General features: G+C 42.0%; 1 protein-coding gene across 10 annotated transcripts in view; it reads right to left on the bottom strand.

Moving 5' to 3' along the window:
- The window catches only part of DAB1 (DAB adaptor protein 1), a 467,469-nt gene that overhangs the window by 164,218 nt on the left and 284,353 nt on the right, over positions 1-18,898 (bottom strand). For 3 of the 10 annotated variants that reach the window (XM_075759293.1, XM_075759292.1, XM_075759281.1), the window contains exon 1: positions 1,177-1,329. The exons of 2 other annotated variants lie outside the window; for them this stretch is intronic. The gene's annotated coding sequence lies outside the window, so the exon portion shown is untranslated. Of the gene's footprint in view, positions 1-1,176; positions 1,672-18,898 lie in introns of those variants that run through there. 5 more of the 10 variants (XM_075759294.1, XM_075759298.1, XM_075759287.1 and 2 more) reach the window with 5 other exon arrangements.

Below are 18,898 nucleotides of genomic sequence, written 5' to 3'. Positions count from 1 at the left end.
TCGGTGGCCGCGCACAAACACAAAAAAAGAGCACTCAAAACATTCAGATCAGGTTTGGGTGGGGTTTTTTGTTTGTTTGCTGTTTTTCCAAAATAAGAGCCGTAAAGGTGAGGTACGTGAACCCATAGCACCCGATAAAGCAACCGTTCACGTTACACCCACTTTCGTAGCCGCACGCTGCTGGCAAGGCGAGGGTCTGGGGGCTCCACGCCGAGGGCCCGACAGCAGCTCCCGCGGAAAGCCTCTGCCCCAAGTACCGCGCCGCGAAGGAGGGCGAGCTCGGCCCCCACCCCGCCCCGGCCGGCGGCCCCTCAGCTCCAGGCGCCATTTCCCCGCCGCTCCTCAGCGCGGCGCTTCCCGCCCCTGCTGCACCTTCCCGGGGAAGGCAGCGACGGCGCAGCCGAGCCGCCGCCGGGCTCCTTGCCCGGGGGCCGGGCCCGCTGCCCGGCGGCACCGCGGCCCTGACAGGCAGGTTCCCCCCCCTCCCCGGCCGCGCTGAGGGAAGAGGAACACAGCCGCGACCGAAGATGCAATCGGCGCTTCCAGCTGGCGGGCGGCAGCGGCTAAAGCTACTGAAAGCGGCGCAGAACGGCTGCACTCCCAGCCCGGGGAGCAGCCCCGGGAACTCCCCCCCACCGGCACGGCGGGGGCGGCGCGGCTCTCTCGGGAAGATGGCCGGGGGGTCGCGGCGGTGGATCCCTCTTTGCTTTTTCTTTTTTTTTTTTTTTTTTTTCCTACCCCCCCTTCCAGGGGACGGTGCGTCCGGGCTGGTGGGGATGAGAGGCTGCCTCTGCCCCGCGACTCGCCTGGGAGAGGGAAAACCGCGCACCCCGCTCCCCTCCAAACCGGCAAGTTTCCGCGACTCGCAGATTTCAGCCCGTTCCCTCTTTCGGGTGATGGGAGAGAGCTGGGGGAAGGACAGGCAAAAAAAACCCCACAAACAAACCCCAAACCCCCACAACTTCCTCCGGAGAGCAGCTGCCCTCCCGTGCCTGCGGCGAGGAGAGAGGCTTCCCCCCTCACACGAGGGAGCAACGCACCCGCCACCGGGGCACCCCGGGCCGCAGCCGCCCGTCCCACTCGCTCTCCCCCCGCCGCACCTGCCGCCGCGCCCGCCCCGAGGACGGGCAAACCCCCCGCCGGCCGCTGAAGGGAGAAGGGAGCCGGCGCCCTCACCTGCCCCAGCGAGCCCTCTCCTCCTCGCATTCCTCTGCTCCCCATCGTGGGCGCAGCAGCTGCTATTATTCCTTAGGATACACATGGCTCGTCCATGCTGGCAGAGCCGCCTTCCCGCGTTGCCTGCCCTCTCTGGCCTCCGCCAGTGCGGCGCTGAGGCCAGAGGGAGGGGAAAAGGGGAGGTGTGTGGCGGAGGAAAGCTGCTGATGAGGGGTCGGTCTCCTCCTCCTCTCCCAGGGCTGGGGGTCTCGGTACAGCTGGGCAGGGAGAAGGGGGACGGCCGGGGCGGGAGGGGAGGGGGGCTGGCTGGGCGGGGGGAGGACGGCGCGCCGCTCGCCCCCAACCTGACACTCGCCTCCGGGGCAGCCCTCGTGTGAGGGAGCGGCTGGCGGCCCCGTCGCCGAACTCCCTTCAGCGCCACCCGGCCCCTCACAGCTGCCTGGCTTCCGTATCACCGTGCTCGAGCCGCGGCCAGGGCAGCGATAACCTAGTGCTGTCGGTAAAAGGGGCTTCCCCGTGGCGCGGGGGGTGGAGGAGCGCAAGGAGGGCGGTTAGTCAGTCAGTCAGGGCAGGAGGGCGGCCCGCCGGCCCCTGCCCACGCGTGAAACCCGGCCACGGCGCCGCGAACATGGTTTCCCCCCCACCCCACCCCGGCCCTTCCTCACAGCCGCGGGGCTCCGTGCCCGCACAGGAGCGGCCGTGGCCGGGCTGCCCCCCCCGGACCCCTCGGGAGCTAGTGGCCCGCAGCCCGTGTGGCGCACGCCGGAGGAGGTGGGGGGGTGTCGGGGGGCCCAGCCGTCACACCGCTACTAGTGTGGTGTTTTTCTCATGGCTTCTCTCAGTCACCCATGAAAATTTAATGAGGCATTTAGGGCTGTTACCTTCAGAGTCAATGGAGGAAGCATATTTAGCCTAATGCACTTGCTGCCGAGCCAATAGGTCTATTGCAGGCAGATCAGAAGTCATGGAGAGACTCTCCTTTCAACACAAAATTCACGACCCATTAAACTTATTCTGTGATAACAGCTTCTTTACAAACGGAGACCCATAGAAAACAGAGGTTGTCATGCACTTCCTGAAAGGATTTACATACAGAAGAGAAGTACATTCACGAGGTTATTGCTATTTCACTAGTATTATCTCCAATCAAGGCATAAAAGCAGCTCTGCTCTAGCTAACTGAGGTAAATGACTAAAAGAAAAGCTTTTTGCAGCCTCCAGATAGATCTGAGTCCCCTCCCGGGTCTGAGTAGCAGTGTCTCCTTTGGCTGACAGGGAAGAGAGCTCAAACCATTACAGAAAATCCAATCTGATCAGAAATTACGAGCAAGATGTTATGCTGGGCACACAAATATCTAACTGCTGATGTGCGCTCTTCGAGATGACAGTCAAGGAGTGATCACCAAGATGCTTACAAGGTAGAAAGATGTCTACAGGTTATTTTACCTCCAAATGACAGGCAGGAGATCTGAACCGATGTGGCAACATGCTTAACAGGGCAGGGAGCGCCCATCCAAGAGCGGAGGGAAAGGCTGAGCGAACAGATTGATTGAAAGTGTGTGCACTCAAATATTTTCAGTTTCATCTTCCTCAATTATTCTTTCCATAGCACATTAGGCGTTAAGCATAAAAGATAAAGTCATCTAATAACCTTTACAACATAACAAAAATGCACTTCAAAAGTCATACCACATTTATAGAAGTAGTTGATGGAATGTAGACTTTTACTATAGACCTGTTTTCTTCAATGCCATTAATTATAGAAACGAAAGGCAGAATTAGCAGTTGAACCCACTTATTCTAATGTGGATTAAAAAAATTAAGTCCTAGTAGTAAACTTAATTGCAGCAGTATTTCCTATTGGTGAGAATTTCACCGTCTCAGGAAGACAAAAACTTCAAAAAAAAAAAAGTAACAGAAGTCCCTTTTCCATCAGGAAATGATAGACAGCATCCTCTAGCTGACATGTGGCTATGCTTATCTATAAGTACTAAGCCCACTAAAATGCTGGTGATCCTCAGTTCCCAAAAGGCAGATTTTTTTGTTGGGGAAGCAGTAAATGAACTGCTCTACACGCATGCCCATTACACAATAAAATGAAGTTGCATTTACCATGTTGCTGGCCTCCCTGAGGTCCTGCAGTTTACAGGAAGGGTGCTAGCTGTTGACTAAGAAGAGAAGGAACTTTGAGTAAGTGTAAACTTCATTCCCATTTCCAAAATTTATGGATGCAAGTCACACTTGCTAACAATATTTTTTAAACATAAAAGACTGTACTAGCTCACAGCTTGTAATATGAATGCAAATGAACTTGTAATTATACTATGCAATTTTCTACTTTTTAAAAAAACTATGAAAATAGTACAGACCTGAACAGCAATATGAACTGCAGTTCTTCATTGTGTTCTGTCATTATGCAGGAGTTGCCATAAGCAATCTGCTCTGTTTTAATGTAAAATATTTTTTAGGCCATAACTTTGCAACACAAATTCTCACATGAGAACATTTATATGGTCACAGTTCCCCCTCTCTAGTGAAAAACATGACCAAGATGCAAAGGAGCAAGGAATTTTGTGTGATGATCAGCATAGCCATCTTTTGTCTTTATCTGTAAAGCTTATTTCAACTCAGCATTGCTATATTCTCCTTTCTGATGATATACGATACCATTACAGATTGATAAACCATTAAGAGTTATATATTAGGAACTGTAGGCCAAAGATGCCTTTTTCACTAACCAGTGACCAACCGGAGCAGCTGAAGATGGAACCCCAAAAAGTAGTTCTCTAAACTACTTTTCCAATGTGTTGAATAGTTACTCTGCAGCACTCAGTCCCTTACTACTTGCTAAAATAACGGAAGGAAAAGTAGCATCGTCTTCTTAGTTCTTGATTAGATTTGAGCTAACAGGACAATGATCATAAGCTACTTAAGTGTTCTGGTCCACATTAGTTGAGATAGATAGGGATGAATTCAACGTTACAACCAAGAGCACTGCATAAATTGTTTAAAGAATTGCCTCAAATTAACAGAATAAAAATAATCTGCACACCTGGATTTTAAGTAATTTGATATAGTACCCAAGTTACAGTAAGAACTGCCGTTGCTAGTAAACTGCTGTAAGAAGTACCCCACAGAGTCAAAGTGTTTACCTGGAAATAAGAGAGAATTCACAGGATAATTATTGACAGTGAATTCACTGATAAGTCACAGTCAAGTTTTCTGACTCCCTAGGAAAAGAGTAGTCAAAAAAACTTTACAGTTTCACCTCATATGCAAGTTCATCATCATCAGCGAACCCTGGTTAGGCTTACAAGCTAAGAATGGAGCTGGTTTCCTTTCAGAGCAGACCCAAATGAGGACCATTTGCTGAAAGATGGATCTCCAGATCTTCCCTTCCTAAAATCTGCTCTGGTGATACAAATTTTTAGCATTCTGCTGGCCAAGGAGAAGGAAGTTTTCTTTTGTTCAAGCCACTGCGTTTTGTCCAGCTGCAAGCCTATGTGTTTCTCATGTGAAATGCTAAGATATTATCCACACTGGAAAACTAGTATCATCCTGCATAAATGGTAAATCACTAGGCCATAAAACCTGTAAGGCTGTTGTCAGTGCACATGTGTAACATCCATTAGTATTAATGAGAACTGGACATTCTCTGAGATGGAATATATAGGTCTTTATTTTCATTAAACTAACTAATGTACCTCTAGCTGTGCTGATTATAAATGGCTACCAAACAATGTTACAGAAAAATTTTGAGAGATGTTTGAGAAGCAGCTTTAGGTGGTGCTTTCAAAGAATATAGAAGTGAAATTGATTCAAGTGTGATTTTGGAGTGGGTATTCAAATACTTGAAAAAGGAATGAGCCATTATTTCTGCTATTAACATCGTACTAAAATATAGAACAATGTGTAGACCCATCCCTTGCCAACTGAGCTCTCAAAACCACTCTTCACATTTACTGATCTATACTGTAGCCCACAGCAGGATCATCTTGATCACTCTGGAGATACTCTACATGAATAGTTCCTCACACAATAGTGGTTTAGTTTAATAAGTTCCTCTAAGTCAATTAGGCACTGACTGAAAATAATACCTGCTGTATTATCAGTAGCTATGGTAGCCCATCTCTTACCCTTGTAGCCACACAGTTAGCTCCTTAGTCATTCAGCAGAATTAATCATGATTTGGTATTCATCCTCTGTTTTCTCAAATGGGAAGAAACTCAGCGGTCTCATTTCACTAATGATCTATTATGGATATTTTCTTACCTACTTATACCTACTCAGCTGATAGGTGACTGAACAGAGTATGTTGCTGAACACTACTCTTGCCCATCAAAAAGATCTATGTAGAAAAATTGTGGTGATCCTTCATGGAAAATGAGATGCCCCTCTACTGGCACAACAGGAAGAAGTTATGATGATTCTTGACCACACAGTGCAATCTGGTGAAACATGTATTATCCGGAAAAGTCACTGACATCTATAAAAATGAAATTAAGTCTTGAAAGTTCCAGACACTCATCACTGGTTTCTGAAGATGGAGTTCCTGCTGTATCAGTTTGGTCACAGAAGGAACCTTCCTTTCATGCCCCTCAACAAAGATTGCATGATCTTGTAGTTAGACGTGCAAAAAGGATTCAGAAGCTTGGTTGAAATCCCACCTCTGTCACTGACTAGTTGGATAAGTCAACCTATACTTTTTTTACCTCCATCTCTACCACACCTATTTCACAGGCCTACTGTAAGACTTTCTCCTCTAATATTTGGGAGGACCACAGAGATATGCAAGGATGTATTAACACTACATAGACACTAACCATTGTTATACATGTGACCATTCATTCCATTTTCAGTCTCAGAAGGAAAAATAGAAAAAAGATCTTATTGTTGTGTCTGCTAGCTCCTGTTCTTCTCCATCACACATTCAAAATATTACTGAACTAACTCTCATGCAAACACTTTCCTCCACTGCAAATAAACAGCTCCAACTTCACGCCCATGAAAGCGTCTGTGATTCTTCAAGTACAGCGATCAACTTCTTCACAAATCCAAACTGCTTCATATTTCAAATCCTTTTTGGCAAGGTGCATTTCTCTTCACAGCCAATTAACTGCAAACTAATTTAGAATGGGTTTGCTTTTGCAAACATAAGTGTCAGGTTCCAACAGAGAACATGTTGCTAAGAGTATGATATATGCACTCATTCTGAGTTCCGTTGTTCTCTCACACACCACACCCCCCCCCAGACATCACTGATGATCCACATAGAGAAATCTCTGAATTTAATAAGCTCCTTTCCAGGAAGAGTTCATGGAAGAAGAAAATTTTCAGCATCCCTTAAATACTGAAAGCTCACACGTTCTCTGTTACTCTGGAAAGTGCTCACACTGGTTTAAACACAAGTAAATGGACAGCAAAGGATATCTACTGTGGAAAATGTGTATCATCTACCATGGAAAATACAGAAGATCTGCTTTATAGAGAATTCTGAAATTTGGCTTTATTCTGAATTAGAGAGTAAAAAGGGGGTTGAAAATGTTACAATTCTCTGCTTCTCAAGAAGAAAGCTTATTGCAGCTTGTTCTTAAGATGTAATCTACTTTAACAAGCCGTCAACCCATTTAAGCTCGCTGATTTGGACAACAATGCAACTTCTTTTTACTAAGTATATATTTATCTTCATTATTTCTTCATTTTCAGATGTTAGCTTTACAATCAAAAACTTCAGACTCAGAGGTTCCTAAAGATCTTAGCTGTTGTCATGTTCTGTGATTTTGACAGCAAAAGATCCACTTGCCATTGTAAAAATCATTTTTGTTAAAAAGAGACAGACAAACATGATATTTAGGACTGCATTCCCCTCAATTTCTGCCAAAATAACAGCTATTCAGAAGACAGCAATTATGTGTAGTGAATGTCCTCAACAAGTAAGGTTGTTTTTCATTTCCTCTTATGTCACATTACATTTTCCTCTTTATATTTTCCTTTAAATATTTAGACAGAGCAGAGAGTTTTAAACGTGTCATTGACACAAATAAATGTTTAAGCAGTCATTCTACCTTGGGTTCAGCTCTTGTCAGATCTGATAAGTTAAATATCACTGGATCTGGTCAGTAATTGGATGGAAGACCTCTGAGGAAAACTCAAGTGCTGAAGTAAGTGGCACTAGTTATTCAGTAGGTGTTTTTCTTAACCTCAGACTCATCCTGAAAAATGCCCTCAGCACAGTATTATGAGCACTAGCTGAACAAGGCATTTTCAAGTAAGATTTAATGTGTTATTTCTGTTAGGCACTAGAAAAGATTCCTAACACTTTCCTTTGAAACCTGCTTAGCCCACTGTCCTGGTTTCGGCAGGAATAGACTGAATTTTCTTCCTAACAGCTGGTTAGTGCTGTGTTTTGGTTTTAGGATGAGAATAACGTTGATAACACAATGATGGTTTAGTTGTTACCAAGCAGTCAAGGACTTCAGCTTCTCACACTGCCCTGCCAATGAGAACGTGGGGGGTGCCCAAGAAGCCGGGAGGGAACACGGCCAGGACACTGACCCAGACTGCCCAAAGGGATATTCCATACCATATGATGTCATGCTCCATATATGACTAGGGGTTGGCCAGGAAGAGGTGTGGCTTGGGAACTACCTGAGCATCGGCTTCAGGTGGTGAGAAATTGTGCTGTGCATCACTTGTTTTGTTTATGTTGTTGTTGTTGTTGTTGTTATAATTTTCTGTCCTATGAAATTGTCTTTATCTCAACCCACAAGTTTTACTTTTTTTTTCTGGGTGGGGGAAGTGAGTGAACGGCTCTGTGGTGGTTTTAGCTGCCAGCCGGGTTAAACCATGACACCCACTTTCAAGTTTGTTGAACCCACTGCTATGTAAAACTATCTTTGAAAGTATGAAAGCAATTTTTATTGCTTTTCCTTTTAATACTAATACATTTAAAAAACTCATTGTTTAAATAGTAACTTCTACTTTTCTTTGCCTTTACTGTCTACATTACTGAGCTTTCCTTTTACCCTCACGTTATGTTTCCGAGTGGTCAGCCTCGCAATCTAGCTCATGGGTACCAAAGCATAGATGTTAATTTCAGAACTAAATCAGCATTTCTAAATCCAGATATAATCCCTCTTTACCAGCTGCTGATTATTGACTGTTTCGCCACCGCTCCTTTGTGATGGAGGTGGAACTGACACTGACGGGACCATCCCCGAAGCCCATCCACCATTCTGGCTGTGGAGTACGTTGCGGCCAAGCACTGAGGAATTATGCGATGCTGCTTCACTTGCTTATGAACTCAAGACTTCCGTGTATGTGGCTCAACAGTAAACAACCGCCAGGGCTAACACCTGCAGTTCAAATACAAGATCTCTGCACTTCTGGGACCCCTACAACACACCATGAAGTTAACGTACAGGTAAAACTAAGTCCTGGGATGTCAGTTTTCTCTTTGTCCAGCAAGGAGGCTGGAGCCTGGAGCTCCCAATCCTCACACACTCTGCACAGTGAAGGTTTGCACAAGTCTGGAAACCTCAGCTCTAGGCAGCATGCCAGAGTTCATCCAAATGTGTTTGCCTAAGTAGATATTTCTCTGGTACATTTCAAAACTTGACAAATTGTTACTTTCTGACCTTTGGTATTCATATTTTTTTCTCTTTAAGCTTTCCAGGCAGAAATGTAAATTGCAAGTGCCACCATAGAAACTCAATGCAATAATATAAATCTTCAAATAACAATTTAAATGAAGGATGTTTCAAGTATTTTTATTTTGTAATAAATTTATTGATGTCAACTAGATCAGGGCTTTATTTCTAAAGGGGTTTTGCTGTTTATCTAAAAAAGACAATCCTTCACTTGAAAGAGATTCTAACATTAGCCTGAGACAAAACACAGAGGTTTAACAAAACATCTCACATGCATGCTATTTATTTATATTAGAAAACTGCTTAATGGTACAGTTTAGGTTCCTAAACAGCTACCTCACTTTTTATTCCTGGCTTTCTTATTCATATTTGATAGGAAATTATGACAGAACCAAGACAGAACCTATACAACCCAGTTCTGGAGTCCTCATCCACTGCCACAAAAGCAGTATGTCAAAGATCGTTAACAGGATTTTTGAAAGACTGATGGTTGTCGTATGTGTAAGGCTTAGTTTGAAACTATGCAGCATATACATAGAACATATACTCGACATATCAGAGAACATGATGGCACCCCTTCAACCCAATATGAGCGCCAAGTTCTAGTTTTAGATGCTAAGCACACACTATTGCAACTTTTGGAAGGCTTACTTCACATATATTGTGCATCAAAGACGGAATCTGTATGCCGACCTCTAGCAAAACTGACAAAACCAGCAGTGTCAGTATCCAGAGAAGAAGTTACATGGAATCAAGGTTACGTACAGAATAAAAAGAAATCCAAGTTATTGTTAAGCTGAATAACCCATTCTTTTCTGATTCCTTCATTTCTCATTAACATCTGCCTAAGTGTATCTCCCTTTACAATGAAGTTTGTTTCCTCAACAGAAAAATAAATTTGAATGAGAACACCAAGATGTTTGTCAGCTTTCAGAGCAGGGAAAACTCCATGTTGTTTAAAAAAATAAGGCTTTTGAACATGCAAGCATGCTCCCTCTAGACTTCAAATACATCATAGACATGGTCTTTAGCAAGGAACAAAATCCAGATTTGATTAACTAGATAATGGATTACAAAAGATCTATAGCATTCAACTGAATAGTTACCTTCTGTTGAAATATAAGTGCTTGGGACTGACAAATCTCCATAAATAATACAGCTTAGGAGTGGGAGGTAAGCCAGACTAGATCCATCTGGCCTGTTGACGAGGAAGAAAGAGCGCTGTAAAACTCACAGCTATAGGAGTGTGATCAGGAACACATATGGAAGGGCGCATACTGGATGAGAAACTGGAAACATGCGGCTTCCTCAGCCTCATGTCCTTATGTTAACTTCAGACCTGTAGTAATGTATGCTCCAGTCCTGCCTATCGCTGTCCATATTTGTGCTTGGTATATAATCTCCCGTGAAGACACAAGCATGACTTGGATTGGATAAAGTGCAGTTCATGGGAGAATCTGCTGAAATTAAACAGTACCGGTAAATGAAACTAGAAGTTGCTAACATTTGTATCTATGTAGCCATAAATCCACCTTTCCACTTTTCATATTCTATTAACATCTTCCTTTTCTAATGCACAGGGGTTTTTGCAGTCTGGCTGGCACACCTACTCACTGCTTTGCCTCTGACGCAGTCTGGAAACTGAATCCCTCTCTCTATAGAACACTAATTTGCTACACCTTTGGAAGATGATTTTGCATTGAGCTCAGGAAGCATGGATTTTGTATGTGTTTTGATGAGCCATCAACTATTTTAGATACTATTCAAGCTCACCAACAGATTTCAAAATGAAACAAAATCTACCTCTCATCACATGCACAACAGGATATAACAGATGTCACAGAGAAGCCAAGTAATAGCAGTTTTCATGGTTGAATTCAACAATTACCTCTGTGCTCCACTCTGTGGACTCTGCCATAAAGCCAAATAAGCATGAAAGAGACACCTACCCCAGGAGTCCAGTGTAAACTTTTATAAACAAAGTCTAGCAAGACACAAACCAGAAAACCATCCAAATACACATCTCTCACACTAAAACCCACCCAAGAGTTAGGTTATACACCAGGTCCTGTTGGAGAAAGAATAAAACTGATGTATCTTCTGGGAAGAAGAATATTGTGCCCATATTTACACTGTAATTTAACGCTCATTGGTACTATTTGCTGGCAGGAATGGTATGCTGTTGGTAATTCCGCTACTGACCACTTGCAGCCAGTATGAACACACTATAAACCTCCTCTTACAGAACAACAGCATTTGGCAGCTCCTTCCAAAACCCTCTCTAGACGAAAAGCCCAATGAAGATCCTTTTCTTCGGCTCATTGCACAGGAGTTGTACATGGTTTTTCTGTCCTGGTGTAATTTTCTCCTGCAATGTGTACTCAAGGTTAAAATGCTGTCCTTTCTCCTTGGTGATATCTGTCACTGGACTATCAAAGTACACACGTTAGAGAGCTTGCCAAGCGGATACTCGAGCGATGCAAAGATAGGCCTTTGATGCACATTGTGACCTTAGTGCATTCCCTTTAAACATCTAAAACAGCGAAGGAAAAGAGCCTCTTCTCTTTCCCATTTGAGGGGAGGGGGGAATTAAGGAGCTCTTTGGGTACAGTAGCCTTCACATTTATTGCAATTATTTTAGCCCCTAGGGGCTTCAGCTGAGACCGGAATCCCTTTATGATGAGCAGTATAAGACATAAACAAGAGAAAAACCTTATCTCAAAACTGTGTAAACTAAACACAGCTAAAAAGGCTGGTAAGAAAACATCCTCATCCCTATTTCCATAATAAGGAAAGGAGGCATAGGGAGTAAGCGAGCTTTTCCCCAAAATCCCAGTGAAATCTGTGGCAAAGCCAGGAGGAAGGATCCAGGTCTCTGCCAACGGCTCGGCTGACACCTTCACTTCACAACCATGTATCTGTGACACAGACCTCACCTTCCAGGGACTGAAGCTCTTTCACATCGTGCACAGCCTTTGGAGAGACCTTGTAGACCTGTAAATCAACATTTACAAACCTAATTGCATATATAGGCCTTCCTGGGATAATGGCAGTTTGTTAGTTTCTCTGTATTTGCCACAAAACAAGGAAAGAGGAGAAACGCACAGGCTTTGGACCGTACAAATACTCGCTGTAGGAAGCGTTCAGGCCATGCATCTGGCACAACCTCTAACTCCTCTTTTACCTGGTCTCCGTATCCAGCTGCAAACATCTACTTTACTATCTATTCGCCTGGCCTAGTGTTTGAAAACTCACTGCGATTTAAACATCGCCACACAAAAGAGCATTAAAGCTCAAATATGACTTAGAGCGCAGTTTAACAACAATCATATGGGAACTATCTCATTTTAGTTAAAAGGGAGTAGGATTCAATGCAATTAAGAGCTCCCAATGATGTAATAAAGACAACTAAAAAAAAAAATCAAGGCAAGTGGGCAAGAAGCAATCACCTTTCTGTCTAGAAACAGTAAAATAATGACAGTCCAATTGTTCTGAGGGTCACCGAGGCCAAAATGTGCAAAATGACCTTCATTAAGTCATACTTTGTACTTTTGCTAGGGGACTGTTGCATCTGCTCCTTTCAATTTGGCTTGTTTGAGTAACAAAGCTCCCAGTGATCATCTAAACCTCATTTGAAGCACCTGTGAACAATTCATTATATTAATATAACAGCAGGGGAGGAGTACAGACACTAATAAATAGGTTGTTGAGCATCTTTTGCTGCCAAGGTTGCTTTACCCAGCAAGGAAATGTCCCCTCCACCCAAAAGCTGGGGCACTGCACTGAGACCCGTTGTACCACAACCTGTCAGAACGCACATCTGGTGGTAAAGAAGCATATAAATTAGTTTTCCCTTTCAAAACAGTTGATAAACTTGGGTCTAATACTTCTGAGAGACTCCAGCATGATTTGAAAACAGTTTGTTCTCAGTTAACATAGAACAAATGTTCTCCAGCTAAAGGTGGCTATGAAAGGCATTTGGTAACGATTTGTACCAGCTGGGCTTCTCATTACTTTGAATAGATTTGTGTAAATCAGCACATAAAAATAAGCAAGTGGTCAATGCCTTTAATTGCATTTGGATGTAGTGTAGTAATAGCAAATATCTGAACTTTCACATTTTTCCTCACATTCTGCAGTTTCAGAAAATAGGTTTTTTCTTTTTAAATAGAAGAACAGAAAAAAGATTTTGCTGTTAACATGTATTTAGTCTGGTTTCATTTAGTCACATTTTGCAAATGTCAGTGAAAAGCAAAGGTCAACTGGGGAAGAAACAATATGCTATGGATCAGTACAATTACAGAATGCAGAGTAGCACAGGGTTATGGAATAAGCTATGGAGGAAGATGTATCTGCAATATTATATATACATGTGGTAAAATACTGCTCATGGACCAGCATATCTATCACCTTAAAATAGTAGAAAAAAGCTATTGTTTATGTTACTATACTTTAAGATCTTTTTTCCAAAGAAACAGAGGAGAATAGCATGTTTTCAATCCACTGCCTCTTTTTTTTTCTATTTCACCAGCTTTGAAACAGCCTTGGGTTTGACAACCAGTTTGCAGGGCAGAGCATCCTAGTTACACTCTTGCTGCAGTGAATTTTTCTTCCATTGCATAAAGGGACCATAGGAAATTGTAAACGCAGTCCCCATAAAAGATGTAGGCTGTATTCCTCACTCTGCAAAGGACCCTGGGAAAATACAGTAAGGCCTAACTTTTAAAAGTGTTTAACATCATTGTCTAAATCAGTATGCATTAAGTACCTAAAAACCTTTATAGCACTCTCTTCTATTGTCTTCTGTCTCTATTATTCTGCTGGGTACGGGAGTATTTCCAGCCACCTTGAGACACACTATTAAGCCTTGATGAGTCAGTGTTGGTAAAGCACACTGAGAAACTTGAAAGGAACGTGCAGTTGATAATTATAAAGTATCTTGCCCTTACAGACTTGGTTGAAAGTCTGTTGCTATTATTATTCTGGAAGGTACGCAAAATTCATACAGAAGTGTCTCGAGACAGTTGAACTGGAATAGGCATTGCCCCATTTTCATCCCTTTATATAAAGAACAGAAAATTTAAAAAGGAAAGATACTACATTTATCAACAGCCAGGAGGGAGAACATTTTAAACACAGAAGTTAATACGATCAATATAATTTTATATCAATATAACAGAGTAAACAACATAACTTCATAACATCACAACCTTACATTTTCTATGTTACCATAGACATGGATTAAAGATTATTTCTTTCAGCCAATTTTCTCTTTAGAAGACAAACTTTTTATTCTGTAAATACATTTGTTGGTTTCTCAACATCCAATTACACATGTACAGAAAAGCCATAAGGATATCCAATTTACATTTTTGATTTTCAATTAATTATTTTAAACTTAGAAGCTATAAAGTAACCAAAATCTACTTTGCTGGAATTTATTTAGCAAAAATTGGTAATTGTCACATTGCTTGTGGGGTATCAAATAGAAACAAACATTTGCACATGTACTATTAACATGAAATTGAAGAATAGCCAAATCTGCTTTTATAAAAAAAACCAAGATATTTTTTATCATTTTTCTGTAAGGGACAATCATTTCAAACCTCTCTTTGAGCCGAAAAGAATCACGTGACACAAGCAGGTTGAGGGATTTTCAGTAATTGTATCTTTCACATCATTCTTCTGCATAGATAGCTATGAAATAAATACTGCGTGTGAGCAAGTATAAAAATGTACTTGAAGTACTTCTGTTAGATAGAATCTCATCCCCTTGAAATTGCCTTTCACATGAAAGATGCCCATTGACAACCAGCAGTTTAACTAGCTAGGAATATATATAGTCAGCTACCACTCAGCCTTAAACTGTTATCTGATTTGTCCCATAAAGCGAAATATATGAGGTACATGATACAGCATGGGGATAATGTACAATAAACATAACTTACACTGCAGGAAAATGAGTTCCCGTCGGATCATCTCACAACAGAATCAACTGTGTAAGAATCCACCCAATCTGATCAAACTGTTTTCTTGTTTATATTACTTTATCCCATAAGTATAATTAAACCCAATCTTTTTTGGTAAGACAGTTCTGTGATAGCTTTTCAATTACTTATTTTAGGGAAGCCTGCCAATTTTTTTTCCCCCTTTTGAAAATACAATGTGCATTACTTGCTGCAGTGGTACGGAAGTACAATCATACTATTCTTTTCTCAGTCTTTCCCTCTGAATCTTTACAGAGCGTGCAAACACCACTGTCTTTTTAGGTTTCTTCTCAGGACAAGAGAAGCTATGGTTCATAAAGAATGGAATGTATTTAAAGACTTCGAAAAATCATGAAGTTAAAAGCTATCAAGACTTCTGAATAATAGCTCACTATGTTTACATTTTAACAGGGATTATTAACTCATGTCTCTATTAAAAGATCAAGGGAAAAAGGATTTCTTTATAGGACTTTTTACAATAGTTACTTATTTTCTCTCAATGAATGCAGACTCTATGTCAAGTCTTATCCACAGTGCTGGAGTTAAGTGATTTGGTACATATTAATCATCACTTCAGATGTTTTGTATCCTTTTAAAGGTATATGTATTTGGAAAGAAAGTCTTCACATAGCTTACGTTCTCAAATAATTGCTATAAAATCAAAGGCAGAGGTTCTGGGGTAACTTTCCTCATCTAAGCACGTGCTTTCTAAATGTTTGCCCAGAGGAATTTTGAACACATAACCCACACACTATGAAAAAGTACCACACACTACGAAAAGTAGTGGCTTTGAGACCCAAAGGCCCTCTATGAGTTTGTCCTATGCAATACTGAATAAAAATAGGTCAGGAGGACCTGTGTGCTGAGGAACCTATCATCTAAATAGCTGATACAGTTTTGGCTGGAAGGGAGTCTGGAATGTGTGTTTTGATAGCAACAAGTTTATTATTCTAATTTGTGATTTCTGAATGAAGAAAAAGAGCATTATTAGGTAACCTAATGAGAGGAGAACAAAAGGAGATGGGGTAGGGAAGTCTGGCAGAGAAGAGCATGGTGAGGAAGGCCCACGTGCAGGAAAGCTGACATGGGGATTCAGTGCCAGACAGACGGATGGAGTCAGAGCAAGGCTGCGACACAGGTCCCTCCACAGCTCGTGGGTGAGCAGACACCACAAACTCTTCTAATACCAGCTTTGGCACAGGCGGGCCTATGCACAACAAAGTCATTATTGTTTTTAACACCACAGCTTTTGATTTGTTCTGGGCACATTCCTGATTTACATTGTTAACAGGCTTCTAGGTTCTATGGTTTGTTAGCATTATGCAGACTTTATTTTGAAGAGTGCAAAAAAAATCACCATAGCAGGTTGGAACAAATTTGGCCATAAATGGGTTTATAGGAAAGAACAATTCCCCTATGGTTTCCAAAATGTTCCCTTTTGTCACAAGTTCACTGCAAACATAGTCTGAAATTTTGTCTATTCTCATTGACCATTTCCCTCTAGCTTTCTTGTGTTGTGTTTTTTTCATTATTTCTTAATTAGATTATAAACACTTTCTACAAAAACAGTAAAGCACTGCCTCTGAGCTAGTTCCTAGTAATAGTGTATTTTAAATGTGTGTTAACTAAATGTTTTAATTTCAAACTGAATATAAATTAAATTAATCTTTCAACAGTAACTTGTCATTTTCCTCAGTGCTTGTTTCTCGCAAAATTTGTTCACTGTTTAAAAAGCCTTTTTTTAAACATAAAGTAAACTAAATTGGTTATTGACTTCACAACAAGCCTTGTTGTCTTCTGTTATTCCAGATCTGTACTTGGTGGAGGGCTGTCATCAAGGCAGTTTTATCATTTTTCCAGTCTTGCTACAAGCTTACGTAAAGTCTTGCAAGCTGTTGGAAATAATATTATAGCTTTCTGGTGTACCATTGTTTGCTTCACTACTGTCTGGGAGCCTACTGCAAGGTATGGACAAACATATTTCTTGATTTCCTGGACTTAGTTAAAAAGCTTGTTTTAACCACAATTTTTTTTTCCCTAATAAAGAGCTATAGGGTAAGTAGTTTTTGCAATTAATTCCTTCTCACGCTACAGCACTTGGCAGCTTAGTCCAGAAAGCAGTGGAGTAGAGCACTAGCAAACAAAGCAATACCAATCTCTTGCTATTTGGTGAGTGACCCCTCATGTCCCTGGGGTGAGGACAACTGAGGAGGCATCCTAGATCCCCATGGGACGCCCCACCTCACAGGCCTGAAAAAGGGCAATCAGTGCCATTTGCTCATTAACCTTCTCCACTGTTGGAAATCTACTGGCGTGCCTAGTTATGAAAACATCTTTATGAGAGCAGAGCCAGGGAAATGGAGGTGCAGGGTGTGGTGGGAAGGGTCACACATCTTCATCAGCAAGCAACTAAAGGAAACGGAAGGAGGGCTGACATTACAGGATTTTAGTTTCCATTAGCATCACAAAAATAACATATTCAGCATAAAAATAACATACGTTCCACAGGACCTATTTGCCTCTGAGACCAGAGCCTCTTCCTCCTGACATTTAAATTATGAAGAAATCCTAGGATTTATCTTTGATTTTAAGCAATTAGTTGTTTGCTGTTTAGGACACTTCTGAACAATTTTAGCCAGTTCTGCCAGAGAAGGTTTGCTGTGACATCTGATACTTGGCATCAGCTCTATGGGGAGAACACAGAATTGACCAGTTTTTCTCAGAGGTTTTCTATGTCTAGAGGCCTTAAAAATAATGTTAACTGTAGAGCTTAAATCAGCACTGTCGGGGGCACCCAGTGTTTCTCCTAACACAGCAGCCCAAGGCTGCCAGAGGCATTACCATTGCTCTGTTGAAACTTGCTGTGAGGTGGAAATACTACCCTGGAGTTCATGACTTTGTAGCTGTAAGAAAAGATACAAGTATCAGATCTTATTATACCATCTTATGCACAACTCAGTAGAAAGGGAAAATTCAATACAGAACTCTGGGGACCAAGAAATCCTACAAAAGTTATTTTTGAAAGGGAAAAAAAAAAATCCAAATGGCAAAACCCAAACAGGTGGAAGGACCAGGTTTAACTTTCCAGCTGCATAGTGCAGACACCCCTACTGAAAACTGAAGAGTTTACATCCTTATGGTCTTTGTGTGACTGACACACTAATGAACAAATTCCCTTCAGGCTTGCCCTCCCAACTAGTTTTTAACTGTGCGCACTAACCAGCACAACCTGGTTCATTAAAACCATTGCATTTGGGGGAGGGTTGGGGAGAAATCAGTTTGCCTAAAACATTTTTTGCAAAGATTTCATAGATCCAGGATACATTTTCTGATAAAAATCCATGAAAGAGACTGAGATAAGAGAAATCCAGGTTTAAGTTCATGCCCTCTCTAATTCAAGTCCAAGCGTTCAGTCTCTCGTTCCCCTCCCCTTTAGCTCAATGAATATTTATTCTTACAAAGTGGAAGAGCTTTAAACAGAAGAGATCAAAAGCAACAGAACAAATCCGCAGCCCTGTGGCTGAGTGCCCCTCCATCTGGGCTGCAGGAGGACAGGTTAAAACCGTTGCTGCTCCCAGTTACGTGCCCACCCGGCTTCCCCGGGGGTTCTTCTCCCCATCCCCACCGCCATCTCACAGGCCTTCACAGAGCTGTGAATAGAAAAGAGCTTCTGAATCTTGGTCATTATGCATACTATTCATCTCTTTTTGTGCTGTTATTAATAAACATTTCCATTTTTAGAACTGCATGTCTGCACTTGATGTTTACCTCCGCATCCTACCAGCCTTTGTAGGAACATTTAAAGTACTCACTATCTTTCCCCTTAATGATGACTCGTTGAAGGGAAACACCAGTAATGTTTCAGTGGTGCTCACTGTATGCAGCATAGCAACGCAAATACCAGCTCAGGTTATTTTTATGTTAGCTTTGTGCACTGAGTGGTAGTTGCCAGCAAAGCGATCAGGCAAGGTTTCACACATAATTACAGCCTGAGAATGAAGTTTGATGACTTGCAGAAAACATCATGAGATTGATCTACTACTGAAGAAGTAAGGCCTGATTCTAACAACTATCAGAAATGAAACTA

Source organism: Balearica regulorum, chromosome 8 (assembly GCF_011004875.1).
Source record: "Balearica regulorum gibbericeps isolate bBalReg1 chromosome 8, bBalReg1.pri, whole genome shotgun sequence".
In the NCBI taxonomy this organism is placed as follows: Eukaryota; Metazoa; Chordata; class Aves; order Gruiformes; family Gruidae; genus Balearica; species Balearica regulorum.
The sequence above is the reverse complement of the archived record's forward strand: the minus strand, read 5'-3'. Positions and strand labels throughout refer to the sequence as shown.